This window comes from Tenrec ecaudatus, chromosome 3 (assembly GCF_050624435.1).
Source record: "Tenrec ecaudatus isolate mTenEca1 chromosome 3, mTenEca1.hap1, whole genome shotgun sequence".
Classification (NCBI taxonomy): domain Eukaryota; kingdom Metazoa; phylum Chordata; class Mammalia; order Afrosoricida; family Tenrecidae; genus Tenrec; species Tenrec ecaudatus.
This window is the reverse complement of record NC_134532.1, coordinates 165,370,729-165,387,419: the sequence shown is the minus strand read 5'-3', so window position 1 is coordinate 165,387,419 and position 16,691 is coordinate 165,370,729. Positions and strand designations below refer to the sequence as shown.

Here is a 16,691-nt window from a genome sequence, read left to right as displayed (position 1 = left end):
ACTGATGTAGAATCAATGCATTTTAATTGTGATAGAGGAGAATACATTGAAAATCATGGAGTGCCAAAACGAAAGACACATGTGTCTTGGAGGATGTACGGCCAAAGTGCTCCTTTGAGACAAGGATTGCGAGATGTGAGGCTTCCTCATACATACTTTGGACATGTTGTCAGGACAGGCTAGTGCCTGGAGAAGGCCATGCTGCTAGGTAACAGAGGAGGGCAGTGAAAGAGAGGAAGCCCCTCAAGAGATGGACTGGCCCAGTGGCTGCCACAATGGACTCAGGCCAAGGAACAATTGCGAGGATGGCGCAGTCCTGAGAAGTGCTCCATTCGTTTGTGCGTAGGGTCACTGTATTGGAACCAGCCTGATGGAGCATAATAATAACAACAGCAATATTAGATTTTACAAATGATAGAAAATATATAAATTTAAATATTTCTTGGTAATTTTATTATTTTTAACTTGGTAGCTCTACTTTTTATTCTCTACTGCATTTTTACACCTATATTCAGTCTTCCTGAAGCAAATTTTGTCAACAAATGAAATAAGTTGGGTTTCTGACAATTTCTATCCTCATGATAAAGGTGTTTATAAGTGGTCATGATTCTCAATTTTTCAAATCATATAGTTTATTAACTTTTTAATAGATCATTTTATTTGGTGGCTCTTATAGCTCTTATAACAATCCATACATCAATTCTTTCTATCAAGCATATTTGTACATATGTTGCCATCATTATATTCTAAACATTTACTTTCTATTTGAGCCCTTGGTATCAGGTCCTCTTTGTACCCTCCCTCGCCCACTCCCATCTATATGCCCCCTTGATAAATTAAAATTTATTATTAATTTCATATCTTACTCTGACCAATGTCTCTCTTGCCTTGTGTTTCTTCCCCCGCCTCCTCCCTTCACTCCCAACCTTCCCCCTACACTCCTGGTATTGCTAATCCCAGTTCTGTCCCTGAGGGGTTTATTTTACCTGGATTCCATGTGTCCTGAGCTCTTTTCTATACCAGTGTACATGCTCCGGTCTAGCCCGCAGGGAAAGGCATGATTGGGGTCATGATAGTGGGGGGTCAGGAAGCCTCAAGGAACCAGAGGAATATTGTGTGGTTCATCGGTGCTATGCTTCACCCTGGATTACTCATCCCTTCCTTGTGACCCTTCTGTGAGGAATGTCCCATTGTCTTTAGATGGGTTTTGGGTCTTTGCTCTGACCCCTCTTGTTCTCAACAATATGCTTTTGTTTTGGGTTGTTTGTTTTGTTTTGGGTTTTCTGATTGCTGTTACCTGAGCCAGTGGACATCTCATGATTGCACAGGCTGGTGTGCTTCTTCTGTGTGGCATGCTACCCACACAGAAGAAAGCAACTGAACCAAGGAGAAAGCAACAGAATGAAAGGTTCCAGAGGGACTTAGGGGGAGGAAGAGGAAGGAAAAGGGAACTGTGAGCAGACACCACCATAGATGGGGGAACAACTAGGGAATTAAAATCAACAAAAGGAGGATATAAAGATCCTGGGGGTGTTGGAGCAACAGCAATGTTGCTGAGAGGAATTACTAAGAGGCAGTAGAACAAGTGTGATGGTGGGAAAGGAGGAAGGTCAAATGAAACAGAGGAAAGATCTATGAAGCAAAGCTATGGATAGAGGTATAATCATAGGTGTGTATTTATGTAAATATATGAATTCATAAGAATAGAGGTATTGTTATAGGTACATATATTTATATGGCTGGGGAGCTAGGGAACTTTGGGCCTCTGCTCAAGTCCTCCCTCAATGCAAGAACACTTTGCCCTGACAATCTGGCATTCTGTGATGCTTACCCTCCCAGTATTATAGCTGAAGACAAATTGGGTACACAAGCAAATGTGATGAAGAAAGCTGATGGTGCCCAGTTATCAAAAGAGATAGTGTCTGATATCTTAAAGTCTTGAAGTTATGTTAGTGGCAATCTAGCATAAAAGCATCAAACCCACACAGGAGTCTAGTATCTTTTAATGGGCACACACACACACACACACACACAAACAAACAATATTTGAGCTTAAATGTCAGCTTTTCAATAAATAGCTTTATTTTCATATAAAGATTAGTAATTTACAAACTGTAAAAAAATAAACATTCCTTCCTTTTTTCATTCTTTAAATTTACTGTGGTAAAATAAAGTCAGATGAATATTTTAAAATTAAACTTCAATGCTATATTGTTTAACCTTAAACTGAGGCTCTAAATAATCTATACTTTTTTCTTATTTTATCATTACACTTTATTCTTGTGTGTCTACTAATCTGATTACATCGCTGCTGCTGTCTCCGAGGTTTCAGTTCAAACCCACCAGCTCCCCTTGGAAGAATGATGGTCCCAAAATATCTAAAGTGTCAGAAACCCTGTAGAGAGTCTTTATCTGTGATCTGCAGTCAGCTTGTCATAGTGGATGTCTCCCCAGAGTGATCTTCTCAAGAGTAGGAACTATATGCTTCATCTTCATACCAGATAAATGCTCAAACAGATGCATAACAGGTGCTTCATCACTGTTTATTGAATGAAGGAAACAAGCACATGGGTGAGCAGAGAGTTCCCTGCACTTTGGTCATGTTGTTGTCTTCAGATGGAGTCAAGTGAATTCTGATGCTAACAAGCCTACCTAAAACACTATCTCATCCTCCATCAACCTCACAACTTTCCTTACCATTGGAACCATTGCTGCAGCCACGGTGACAATATATGTCAGTGAGGGTCTTCGTATTTTTCTCAGACCTACTTCACCAATCATGATGTTCTTTTCCAGAGATGGATCTCCTCATAACATGCCTTCTAGAATGCTGTTCTTGGATTTACGGATACTGCATTATTTTAGTTTTAAAGATTATGAGGTGACAACTGGTAATTGGATGATTTTATTTTAATTGGACACTCATATCTAGGGGTAGAGTTAAACCTGTTGATCAAGTGGTACCTTGATGACACCTTCTTGGGGGTCTAGCCTTTTGTAAAAGAGTGAGGGACTGGGACCTGCCCTCTCTCTGCCAAATCTTCCTTGCTGGGACTTCACTGGGGCTCTCTGTCTGCCTCCACTCTATTAAGTTTCAACCAACTTTTAATCCACTTGACTCTAGAACCACTGACCTTTGATCTTTCTGTTGTTAGATTCACCACTCAGCATCATCAGTATGTGCCTATATGAGTCTGAAGTGAGAATTATGGACTAGCATTGGGCTTATAAATATGAGTTGGACTAGGCTGAAACGGCTTCATGATATATAATTACTTCTTAATAAAAAGCTCTTACACGTAGATGCATATGTTTCGATAGGCATTTTTGCCTTACCCAGCAACATTTCTAAAACCTAGCCAACTGCTTTGAATTAACCTCTGTCAAGAATGTTTTTCTGTTCAAACTGTAACCCCATGTAATGAAGAGTCTTTCACATACTTTGAGTTTATTTTAAGGTAATAGAGTCCACCCTTGATAATAGAAATATTCTAATTTGTTTCTTTAATTATGAAACAAAGAAACAGAATCACACACACCATTTTTATCAATGCCATTTCCACCCCTGATCTCACCAGCCAGTAACAGAAACTTGGAGGAAACAAAGGAAGAGTAATCAAGATAACACTAAAGGACATACATCATTCTTAACATATGTTTGGCAGTCCTCAAAGTACTTTACGTATGTCAAGTGATTCAATCCTCATAACACCACTGGGAGATCCATTATTGTTTTCTGCTTTTAAAATTTGGGAAAACTGGGACAGCGATCAGGTTTACGATGTGTAAAATGTAGAAACACAGGATCTGTGTCTTTGTCCATTAACATTTCCCATTGTCTCCTCTAATGTGAAAATTTCTGACTGCAGCTTACCACTTGTTGAGGGCTCAATTAGTCTATGATAATGCCAAATCAATTTTAGTATTTTATATATTAAGAGGATTAGGATGGGGGGTGAAGAGACTTAAAATATCACTCAAGAAGGATTTACTGCCATTTGGATTAAACTGCCTTGCCATTAGAAAACTATATTACATATATGAAAGAACTATTTTCACACATTTGCAGTAGGCAAAGCAAATCAGTAGTCTCTCTCTCTTTTTAAATGAAGTTAACAAATACGTTCAGTTTATGCTTGAATCTCATTGCTGCTTTAAGACAATTGTAATGCTACCCTGAGGAAAGGGAGACAGAAATCCCAAACACAGTCCTGCAAGTCTTCATGGGCTGAAGAGATAGAACCGCAATACCAGGTGGTCAAGTTGGCAGAGTTTGTAGGGAATATTTCAGAGGAGCAAGAACAGAGAGATACAGGCATCGATGGGGGGTTCTTATGCTCATGTGTTTTACTGTGAATTGATTTGTGTGCATCTATAGTTAAGCCACCCGCCACCCTCTAGGACCCCAGAGCAGCGTAAGCAAGCACTTTCAAGCATGCACCCGATAAGAATACATTGTGACTTCACTAGAAAAGCATTCGTGTTGCATCTTTAGCATGGAGAGGTGATTCAAAGACCACATTTAGTGTCTTTGTTACTAATGTTCCTTCAAGTCATTTTTAACTCACATCAACCCAATGAAGAACACAGTGAACCATTTTCCAGTGTTGTGCCAGTCTCACCATTGTCGTGTTTGACTCATTGGTGCAGCTAGTGTGTCAACCCATTTTATGGACGGTATTCCTCTTTTTGCCTGCCCTCTGTCTTATAAAAAGTAATGTCCTTGTCCAGGGAATTTCCCCTTTGGATAACATGGCCAATGCATATAGTACAAAATTTCATCATCCTTGCTTCTAACAGGCATTCTGTTTGCTTGCTCTTCCAGCAGCCAACACCATAATTTAAAATGATCATTTCAACTTGGCCTTCTTTATTCATCAACCATTTTTCACATGCATTGAAAATACCATGGCTTGGATCATGCACAGCTTAATTCTCAGAGTAATATTTGGCTTTTTAACATGTGAAAGACATCTTGCAGCAGATTGGCCTAATGGGATACCTCATTTGCTTTCTTAACCTCGCTGCTTTCATGGGAATTTATTATGGTTCCAACTTCAATATTTCTTGTGTTTATCAGGATGGTTTTTATTGGTCCAATTGTGAGAAATTAAAAAAACATAGAGTTGTGCTTCATACTGGACGCCTTTTTTAAAATTTTCTTCAGTAAGTGCATCAAGTTCTCTTCTTTTTCAGTGAACAGTGTTGTGTCATCTGCATATTGCAGGTGGTTAATAAGTCTTCCTCCAATCCTGATAGCATCTTTTTCTTGACACTGTGCTGCTATTAGGTGCCATCAACTTGGTTTCAACTCAGAGAGCGCCTATGCCCAACAGCATGCCACCCCACCTGCTCCTGTGCCATGCTCACAACTGCTAAAATGATGGGTCTATTTACCTAAGAACTAGAACAAGTATGGTAAAAGGACCCAATCCTGACACATATTAACCGATTTTAAAGTATGCTGTGTTGCTCTATCTGCTTGAATTGCTGTCTCTTAGTCTATGTATAGATTCCTCATGAGTACAGTGAAGTGTTCCGGAATTTTTGTTCTTCACAATATTATCTGTAATTTCTTTTGATCTCCAAATTCCGATGCGTTTGCATAGGCAAAACAAAAACCGACCAACCAAACGAACAAAACCATATAAATAATCCATTTTTCTGGTGTGCTTTGCTGTTAGCAATGAACCACCCAATGTTAGCAATGCTATCTATCATTCCAAGTCCTTTTCTGCATCTGGTTTGAATTTCTGGGAGCTCCCAGAGGATGCATTGCTGCAACTGTTTTTGAACTATTTTCAGCAAATTTTACTTGCCTGTGATATCAATGATATTGTTTGGTGGTTTCCATAGTATATTGGATCACTTTTCTTTGACATGGCACAACTATGGCCTCTAGTCACTTGGTCAGGTAGCTGTTTTCCAAATTTCTGAGTACAAACCAGTGGGTGGTTCCAGTATTGTACCCATTGTCGAAACATCTGAATTTTGATTCCATCCATTCCTGGAGCCTGGTTTTGTACCAATGAATGCATGTAGAGTTCCTTGTCAATACTATTAGCTCTCAATTATCTAATACCTTCTGAAATAGGTGAACATTGACCAATTATTTTTGTTTGCTAGTTTGCTACGGTGAATCTGTATATCTTGTTTTGATACTCCCTGCATGGTTCAATATTTTGCCCACAGAATCCTTCAACATTACAACTCAGTGCTGGAATTTACTCTTTAGTTCTTTCAGTTTGAGAAATATTAATTTAAGAGAAAGTTTCAGCCTCTCTTTTCTAATCCATTTTAGTATCTTCTTTCCTTTATGTTATTTTAAGTGTCTTTAGTTTTTTCATGTACATGATGAATGCAGCATGATAGAATATATACTGAAGATAGATCTGAATATATTATTGGAAAATGCTACATTAATCTATAGCAAAAGCATGTGATTGGTTTTCTATTACATTTGCATACTAGTATTAATCTCTTTTGCAAACTTATATTACAATTTCAATTGTTATCTAAATTTTTATTTCAGTTTGAAGAAAAACTGGGATTTTTAAAAATTCAAATGGGGAGTTAGCCCATATGGTAGTGAATAATTAGGGATCTATTTAGCATCACAAGTAAGAACTCAAAATTATAAGACATTTAAATGACGGGAGAAGACTTAGAAGTTTCTTTTAAACACATTGGTCAGGAAAGAGACATTAGTGTTAGAAAGTTCTCAGACTATTGTTTTCTTTGCTTGTGAAAGAAATCTGACACTGACACAAGAAAAAAGAAAAAAGACTACAATGAGGGGCGAACTTATAGAACAGAAAGGGAAAGTAGAAGTAAAATAATGTGTGTTTTACTTTTATTCAGCATTTAAAATAATTAGAACTTGATAAATGCACTATGCTTACAAATCATGTGCACAATGTTTTACTGTTTAATCTACAACTGTCTATTTTTAATCAGTCTTCACTTTTGTGATGTAGTGGAGAGAAAACTAAACGTAATTCAGAGACACTTAGCTCACTAAGATAGATGCCTTCAGCTCCGTTATTGCTTCATGTGCGATGTCTCATAGAATAAGAGTGGGAAATCATGTAAATAATATTCAGAGGCCAAAAATAATTCCAATTTCCATATTTTGGGATGGAAATATTTTGAGCTGATGGATTCAGTGCAAACACTGACAGAGTATATTATCTTTATCTAAGAGGAAATAATTACCAATACCAAGATTGTGACCTATCAAAAGATCAAATAGCCCCTATATCCGCCTAATAATATTTCAATTTCCTAAAATTTCCAAATTTTATAGATAATTTAAAAGATAATGAAATATATCAGCAATTAAAATCAATATACCTATGTATATATTTATGCATGTGTATCTATGTTCTTTAGAAATAAAACTTTTCCCATAAGTTAAATGACCCAAATTTCATTTATCAATCATGATTAATATTCATACATAGTTTACATGTTGATTTTCACATATTAACAGTTCAAAAATAAAAATGTAAAATGCTTTAATGATGTGAAAATAGTGTCAAACTATGAAAGCTATAACAGTTCTCTCTAACAATATAGCTCATTCACTCTTCACTATATCTCAGCTGTCATAAACACCATCAGATTCCCCCACAATGAACCCATTTCAATGAATGTTTTCTTGAAAATGAGGAAATTTTGGCAGGCAGAATATTGAGGAACTACAGTGCACCACACTAATTAGAATCATTTTGGTAAAAGATTATAAACCATTATAGAATTAATGCAAGAACTTTCATTCCTCAGACAATCAACTGACACTCAAAATGTCATCTTGGGTGAGTAAGAGTTGTCTGACTTTGTAATGAAATGTTGTCTTCATTTCAATTTCACTAAGTTGTCTCATAGAAAGCATTGGAAGGAAACCAGGAGAGAAACAGATTAAGAAAACAGTCAGAGGAGAAATCTCTGGAGAGATACCCAGCTGTTCTTTAGGTTCGTAGAGTGGTATAAAAACCATACCACTGACCACAAAACCAAGATAAGCTTGAACTACAAAGGTGCAAATCCATATGAAAATTTATTCTTGGCTACATACATTTAAATCCTCTGTTCAATAAATGATATATACTTGAAAAGAGCGATAATGAGATATATGTTCATATAATAGTAATAATGACACAAGTCTCATCCAGAATGACCAGTTTTTCATCAGACTTTGTTGATGGTACTTTAGAATGAGCAGAAGGAAATAATTTCTAATTTTATCAGGAGTGAAGAGACAAATTCACTTTAATGATAACATTCTCCACTCAAAACAAAAACAACTCCAACTCATTATCAAAATGGTACAATAAAAAAACCTAACTTCTCGTGGAACGTTCAGTTTAATAAGAATGACTAATACGACTAGGAACACGAGCATATTTAAATGGCACTATTAGATGACACCCTTAGAGCCCCTTGTGTTAAACTCCTTTTAAATAACGGCCGCGCGGCATTCTAGAGTGGAAGCAGGGCACCAGGAGTGGCTGACTGTGGCTCACTGGAGAGTACATATTGTATCCTTGCCCATGAGGACCCAAACGTCAAGTTCAAAACATTTTTAAAATAAAGCAACTTCCATGAGGTAGGGTGGGAAACAGAATAGGGGTAGAAGCAAAACAAAAAAAAAAAACAGTAGTAAAGTCTGCATTAATTGTGGGCGCTGATGATACAGATAAGGGGGAATGACCTGTTCATAAAAATTTCATTTAAAATGGTCAAGATAGATTAGCATGTGCATGTTGCCTAGCTTGGTCTTGTAACATATATCATACTGAACAAGTCTAGAATCCATGAGGAACACATTGCCTACAGATAGGATAAAATAATTTCTGGTAATTCATGCCCATTTTTGTTGAACCATTTCAGAGTAAGTGGACAGTATCATTGAAATGCTAACACGTGTCCGTCAGTTTACTGTGCTGTGATGAAATGCATGCTTCCGTGGGGCTGCAAACTGTGTCACTGGCATTTCAAACATGTGGGTCACTCAAGGTGAACCAGTTTCTTTGGCATTTCCAGATTAAGGACTGGCTCCATCGAGGGTAAAGCTGCTCACAGATGAGAGGCTGGCCACGTAACACTTTATGGCTGGCTGTGCGGCTTTTTCACACATAGTCAGCAAGATGAACTGCTGAAGTGGCAAGACACTGAGAATGCAACTGAGGAAGTACCACCTCCCCAAGCAGAGTGGCCGATGGCAAGTCTCATATGACACATGCACCTAGGACAAGTACAACTTTCAAAAGGCCCTGGTTTCCTGAGGAGCACAACTCAAAATCAGAAGAAACAGCAAGCACCCATTACTAACTGGAATGTGGAGTATATGAAGTACGAATCTAGAATGTTGAAAGCAAATAAACCCTGAATTAGAACACAAAGAATGATTAGCTCAGGCCACATGAAGCTGAAAAGAAATGACGGACCACTTTGAATCAATCATAGGGTTTGCCACACTGAGAATGAAAAATTCAGGAGGAATGGTATAGATTGGACTGAAGAAGTTGGAAGCAGAAACATCAGCAGATGGAAAGGCCTTCGTGATAGAAATCAAGCTTGAGGAACATAATTAGTGTTGCAAGACCAATGCACCACTATTATAAATTCCTATTTTCAACAACATAGACAGCAACTATATTCATGAACTTCTCCAAATAGAATATACAGAAATCAAATTGATCATGTCTATGGGCAGAGAAAATGGGGATGTTCCATATCAGCACTAAAAATGAATCCTGGACTGACTGCTAATTGCTCATATGTGTCTTCAAGTTTAAGTTGAATAAAATTGAAAAAGTTTCACAAGAGCCAAAATATGACCTTGAGTATGTCTCACCTGAAATTTGAAACCAATGGTTGTATATGGTCATAGGCTCATCAGTCAGGGATCAGAATTCCAAACCCTCTCTGGCGTTTGCTGCTGTGTTTCTTTGAATTGAGTTGTCATTGTTCGTGTGAGTACATATCTCATCCTTTTTTGGATTTGTATCTCTTGGTTGGATGATTTCATTTTTCTCATGGGCTTGTTAGTCATTTTAATTTAATTGTGTGTGTGAAATGACTGTGCACATCTTTGCCTATCATTTTAATTGAATTGCTTGTTGTTCTCCAATTGAGGTCTTACAGAATTCTGTACATTTTAGAGATTAATATCCTCTTTGTTGGGTCATTGCTAAGGATTGTTTCAGTCAGTGGGTTCTCTTTTTATTCTTTTTATGGAGTCTTTTGGTACATGTAGTATCTTATTTTTATTAATTCCCAGGCATTCATTTATTCTTCTGTTTCACTTTCTTTTGTTATGTTTGATAGTATGTGTTTCCCCTGTAATATGGCCATTAAGTTTGTCCCCACATTCTCATTGATGGTCTTTATAGCTCTAGGATTTAAATTTAGGACTTTGATCCATCTTGAGTTCAATTTTGTACAAGTGATGGGGTAAGGGTCCATATTTCTGCAGATGTTTTGCCAGAACCATCAGTCTATCATTTTCATTTAATTATTATTTCTTCGGTCCTTGGTTGAAGCCAGGTGCTTATAGATGGATCATTTATGTCTAGGTTTTCTTTTCTGTTCCATTGGTCTATATAATCATTGTACCGACACCAGGCAGTTTTGATTACTGTCTCTGTGTAATAGATTTTGAAGTCAGGGAGCATGAGACTGCCTATTTTGTTCTTATTAAGGAGTTCTCTTCTTTAGGAGCCTACTGAGATTTAGATTGTTCCCCTTGGTGGTGACACACATCATTTGTGGGCCTTACTTTGTCCTTTTGTTAGTTTGGGTTGTTGTTGTTTGCTTCTCTCCTCAGTTATATTCAAATTAATTGTCTCTGGGTTCACTAATTCAGTTTTTTCATCTCTTCTACTATATTACTCAGTTATTTTACCACATTGTCTAGTTCAGATATCTTATTATTTATTTTCTAGAGTTTTATTTGGTAGAGGTTTCTAGTTTGTCAATTCTTTTTTACCCATTGATAGTATCTAAATATTATTCTCCTCAACTCTATTTTAGGTACTGCCACAGCCTCTTCCAAGTAATCCTTTTGGTCTTCATGTTGCTCAATTGCTTGTGGCTATTTTTCTTAGTTTTTAGCTGTTTCTATAGCATGATAGAGTAGCTATAAATCCATGGTGGGCTGCTGGATCTTGGTGTGGGGTTCACTCAGAACTTCACTCTTGCCAGGTTGGTGGGATAGTTGGGCCTTCCTTAACCGGAGGCTGAAATAGCAGAGGACCTCTTGGCTATGCAAGGCCTGCCTGCTTGGGGTGCAGTAACACACGGGTGTTCTTTGCTGGGAAGCGGGTTTGCCAGGGGCCTTCCTTGCTACGTTGCATATCCTTGAAATCTTGCAGCACAGAAACTGACATGTACTTGTGGTTAGGTGCAATTGAGTCCGCTCACCTATTGCAACCCTATGGTCAGCAGAACAAAAATAATGTATGGTGCTGTGCCTAAACCTCAGTCCATTGAGCCACTGTGTCAATTCATCTAATGAGGGCCTTTCTATTTTTTTTGTAGTCCCTCCATTTTACAAAACATTATGTCCTTCAGGGCCTGAAAACATTTCCAAAGTATGTAAGACGAGGACTTTCCCTCCTGACCTCTATGAAATACTCTGAATACATTTCCTCTAATAACGTTTGGTTCATCCTTTTAGCATGCTATTTTAAATATTCGTCTCCAGCACCACAATTCAAACACATCTATTCTTCTACCATCTTCCTTCGTCCATGTTCAACTTTCACATTCATATCAGGAAATAGAGAATATGGTGGCTTGGGTCAGGATGACGTCAATCTTCAAAGTAGTAACCTTGCTCTTCAGTACGTGAATGAGGGCTGTGGAGCACATTTCCCTAAGGCAACATGTCTTTTGATTGCTTGACTGTTGCTTCCGTGAATATTGATTGTGTATCCAAGTAAGACAAAATCCTTGCCAACTTCAGGCGTTTCTCCATTTATTACCATGCTATTTATTGATCCAGTTGTGCAGATTTTGATCTTCCTTACATTGAGCTGTCGTCCACATTGAAGGCTACAATCTTCTGTCTTCATCAGCAAATGCTTCAGTTGTTCCTCACTTTCAGCCAGCCAAGTTCTGTTACTTCTTTCTATCCTGAGTCCACCTTCTTCTTAATATATCCAGCTTGTTTCATGATTTACTCAGCATAGAGATTGATTCCGTAGGAAGAGGGAGAATAACCAGGATTCACATCTTTCCTGATTTTAAACTACGAAACCCTTCCTTGGTCTTCTTTTGCAACTGCCTCTTGATTCATTTCCAAGGTCCATATGAGCACAATGAAGTGCTCTGAATTTCTGATTCTGCTCATGGTTGTTCATGGTTTATAATGGCCCATCGAGTCTAATGTCTTTTGTTCCATATCCTATCTGAATCTGGCCTGAATTTCTGACAATTTCCTGTTAATGTAAAGCTGCAACTGTTGTTGGATGGATGATCTTAGGCGAAATTTTAATTGTGTGTGATATTCATGAGATTGTTTTATAGTGTAAGCATTCTGTTAGGTTACCTATTTTTAGAATAGGCACTAATATGAATCTATTCCTGTCAGTTGGCCAAATTTCCTGGCATAGATGAGTGGGTGCTTCTAGTGCTTCTTCAGTTTTCTGAAACATTTCAGTGGGTGTTCCAACAATTCTTGGACCCTTTTTTTTGGATAATGCATTAAACTAAGTTTGAACCAGTGTTTTTCAATCTTCCTAATACCAAGGCACTTTAATACAGTTCCTCATGTGGTGGTGACCCCCCAAACATAAAATTAATTTTGTTGCTACTTCATAACTGCAATTTTGCTACTGTTAAAAATTGCACAAACCTTGTGAAAGGGTCTTTTGACCCCCAAAGGGGTCATGACTGACAGGTTGAGAACCACTGGTTTAAACTTCTTACTTTAGCACCATCAGTTCTTGATCATACGCTGCCTCCTGAACTGGTAAGATGCCTACTATTTCTGTTTGGGACAGTGACTGCATGTATTTTTAAAAATGCTCTCTTGATGCTTCCTGCAATATTCAAAATTTTACCAATACAACCTTTCAAAATTGCAACTTGAGACTTGAATTCTGGCAATCATATGATTATCAAAATAGTTGTCAAATGAATGGATAAAGTTGAGATAAGTTTGTGGATAACTATGCCCTATGATAAATACTGTATTCATATTTACATGTTTGATTGTTGTCGTTAGGTACCATAGCGTTGATTTTGACCCTCAGCGACCATACTCACAACAGAACAACCTGGGTGGTCCTGTGCCATCTTCACAGTTGTTGCTATGTTTGAGCTCATAGTTGTAGACACAGCATCAATCCACCTACTTGAGGACCTTCCTCTGTTTACTGCCCCTAGACTTGACAAAATATATTTGATGCTATTTTATTTTAATTCTTCTAGTGCTCTGACTTTTTAATCTTCCTTGGTATTTATAATATTTCATTTGAACTAGATACTTGAAATAGTGTGAAAGGGAGAATTAACAATTTTAATGATAAAGATACTATTTGTGATACATGTATGGATGTATATTTGTGTGTGTGTCTGTGCCAGTAATGCACATGTATTTCTCATGGTGTTTTTATTTATTACATTAATGAAGAAAGTAAAAAAATTATGGATAATTTTTCTGGAAAGATAGAAAAGGAAAATTGCTGGCCCCCTAATTTGCATAGAAATTACACATTGCATAAGACTACTAATCTAATGAGGAAAATAACATACCAATTTCCATTATAACAATTTTCTTTGGTGAATATTTTAAAGTCTCTCCTCAGATTACTCAGAAATATTTGTTTTTCATGACATTTATGACTTATGGTGAGCTTTTCAATGAATATGATGCTACATGTACCTACCATCGATCATAAGTTGAGTTTCAAGAGCTTTCATCGCTTTAGTCAACTAGTGCAGTAATAGCTTAAGTTCATTTTCTGCATTTATTCTTGCTTTGTAATCTGTTCCTCTATTATCCAGAGTGATCTAGCTAAAATATAAGCAACATTGATACATGTTATGTAGAGAAAATGCAAAGTTTGCAAGGACTGGTGTTTTGAATGACTTGAGTTCTTTCAAATATTATATAACTTGAGTGAGTTGTTTCAAAATTTTATATGACTTGAGCTCTTTCAAATTTTCACCTGATATTTTATCTGTTGCTTTTGATGGGCTAATTATACAATCAGGAGTAATGGCATTGCATTCATTGTCAAAAAGGACATTGCAAAATTAATCATGAACTATGATGCTTTCTGTGATAGGGTACCAGCCAGCCATCTCCAGGGAAACTCAATCAATTTGGTTTTATTCAAAGTAAAGCACCAACCACAAAGGCTAGTGATGAAAATATTGAGGAATGCCACCAATGACTTTAGTCAGAAATTGATCAAATATGCAATCAAGATGCATTGAGAATTACTGGCGATTGAAATGCAAAAGTTGGAAACAAAGCAGAAGGCACAGCATTTGGAAAATACAGTCATTGTGATAGAAAGTAAGCTTGGAAGTGACAAAACCAATGACTTGCTCATAGAAATATTTTTTTTTCAATAACAGAACGATGATCATACACTTGGACTTCCCCAGATGAAATACACAGGAATCAAATTGACTATATGTGTGTAGAGGAAGACAAGATGGAGAAGCTCAATACCAGCAGCTAAACTAGACCAGGGACTGACTGGAACAGATGGTCAATTGCTCAAATGTCAGTTCAGGATGGATCAAGCTGAAGAAGTCCACAAGAACCTAAATCTGACTTTGAGTCTATCCCACTAGAATTTCAAGAACAGATTTGACACATTGACCAGTAATGCTAAAAGATCCAAAAAATTGAGGGAGGACATCAAGACCATCATTCATGAGGAAAGAAAAGGTCATTAAAACGACAGGATAGAGGACTCACCGACTCCGGCGTCGGGGCCAGCGGCGTCAGTGGCTGAGTCTCCTCAGGTGAGGTCATTGTCCGGGCTCCACTTGCTGCCAGCGGAATGGAGTTGCACTTCACAGACCGAGGGCTGTAGACGATCCTGGGGCGGAAGCGATCTCTGGCTGCCCTCGATGACCTTGAGCCCTACGAGATAGAGGATAACTGAAACAAAATGGGTACATAGCAAATGTGAAGGAAGTTGATGGTGTCCGGCTATCAAAAGATACAGCATCTGGGGTCTTAGAAGGCTTGAACACAAACAAGTGGCCATCTAGCAGAGAAGCAACAAAGTCCACGTGGAAGAAGCACACCAGCCTGTGTGATCATAACGTGTTCATGAGATCAGGGAGGTACTGCAAATCCATGCAATGGGTGGGAACATAATAACCTATTCATGAGAAGATAATAAATAATTGAGGACAATTAAATATACCAGTCATTACTCGATCATAAATAATTCAGAGAGAGAAGCTTGAGCTGCTCCGTTTTAACACAGTGGAATTTACACGAAGAGTCATCTGAGATGAGCACACTTGACATTCCCTCTGTCAGTTGTGGCCTGAAACGCTGTTCTAGACAGTCTTCTCTTGGATTCATCCTGGGCACAGCTTTCCAATATCCTGAAGTAGATCTTCTCAGATATGAAAGTATTACATCTCCTCTTCTGGAACAAAGATCAGAGACTGCAAATGAGAACCTTAACCGTGGACGTGGACTGATAAGCATCCAAATTTTCCTTTCTCTCTGCCTTCATACTTCCTTCAGCCCCGCCCCCCCACCTCGCCCCCAATGATTCTTCCTCTGCCTCTGCTTCTAATGCTCTCTTCTTGCTTGACTCAAAATAATGCTTCCATTTTAGCGCTAAGGTAGGGGAGGAGGAGCAATTGAGATGAAAAACACCCAAAGTCACAGAGAAGTGCCAATATCTCATGCATAAATCTGATTCTAATCAGGCAGCATCGCACTGACAGGAAGATGCTCCAAAGGGTGGGGGCTGGGGGGCAGTGAAAACAGTGAGAGAGGTGGTAACCAGGCAGGGGAGTCTCTGGAGGGTCAGATTTTACAAGTGACTAAACCTGAAGCCTGCCTTGTGCTTTGGGAAGACAGTGTCGAAGGTATCTACCTAGCCATTAGGCTCATAAAAAACATCCCAAAACACAGCTCACAGTGAGACCTGCAGTTTCTGTTTCTAGAAACGGCTCACAGAGGATTCCCTGAAAGAGCCCAATACCTGAGGCAAATGGGCTCCACGAATCTGTTTGCAAGGCTAGGTTTGACCTGGAGGTTGCTCCAGGAAAGCGTATGAGCCGGGCTGCTAGCCGGGATGCCAGCAGTAGGGGACTACCAGCCTCCCCAAGGGCCAAAGATGGGCTTTCCACTCCTGTCAAGAGTTACTGTCTAGGAAACTCACATGGGCACCTCTACCCAGCCCCAGAGGGTTGCTATGGGTTGGCATCAACTCCATGACACAGTTTCAAAATGGCATGTAAAGGCAAATGGCTTGGGGGTCACCCCAATCAGGCTCAGAAATCCGTATTCCAGGAGAATGAAAGTAGCTTCTCACCTCCTCCCCACCCCCTAGCCCCCCGGTAATAATCCTAGACTGTCTACTGCTGCCTGCAAAACTCAGCCCCTGAAACCCCTCTGCAGTCATCCCTAAAAAACACTAACAGAATTGTCAAACACCTCATGACAGGGATGGATTTGGAAGACATTATGCGTA

At 38.5% G+C, this 16,691-nt stretch overlaps 1 pseudogene; it reads right to left on the bottom strand.

Annotated features, from left to right (window-relative positions):
- The window catches only part of LOC142442442 (26S proteasome non-ATPase regulatory subunit 8-like), a 135,668-nt pseudogene that overhangs the window by 104,238 nt on the left and 14,739 nt on the right, over nucleotides 1–16,691 (bottom strand).